This window comes from Mastomys coucha, chromosome X (genome assembly GCF_008632895.1).
Source record: "Mastomys coucha isolate ucsf_1 chromosome X, UCSF_Mcou_1, whole genome shotgun sequence".
NCBI lineage: Eukaryota > Metazoa > Chordata > Mammalia > Rodentia > Muridae > Mastomys > Mastomys coucha.
Genome location: NC_045030.1, coordinates 144,868,303 through 144,868,870, shown reverse-complemented (window position 1 = coordinate 144,868,870; position 568 = coordinate 144,868,303).

Genomic DNA, 568 nt, shown 5'->3' with positions numbered 1-568 from the left:
GGTATTGACCAGTTAGGAAAGAGCCACAGCTTCTCGTTAGCATCTCCTTCTAATTCTCTGCTGCTGATCCTGGCTTTACATTCTTAAGACCATGTTTTAAATCACATGTTTCAAATGTCAAGGTCAATGGATGATATGATCCTCAAAAGGTCACTTGGCCTTCTTTTCCCAGCTGTTCTATGTGAAGATAAGTTAAAGTACTTCCTTTACTGTGCCTTTGCCCTAAAGCATAGATGAGGAATTTCCTGCATTGACTTCATCTTTGTAGACTGGAAACTTGTTATAGTTCATCAGGTGAAGGTCTTGAAAGTGGCCCTGAATGAGAGAACAAGTGACTTTCCATAGTTATAGCAGATGTTGAAAGCTGCCCCACAGTTCCTTGGGATCTAGTTGACCTTGGCCTGGAAAGAGGGAAAAATATTTCCCTTTTTAATCCCTCTGACCCCATTAGTATAGCTTTCAAATGTGGTTATTGAACATCCAGAAAATCAGTGACACCGGTCAGCTACTTTTAACTACTGTGTAATATTTACAAAAAGCTTGGCAAAACACAAACACGTCTCCTCCT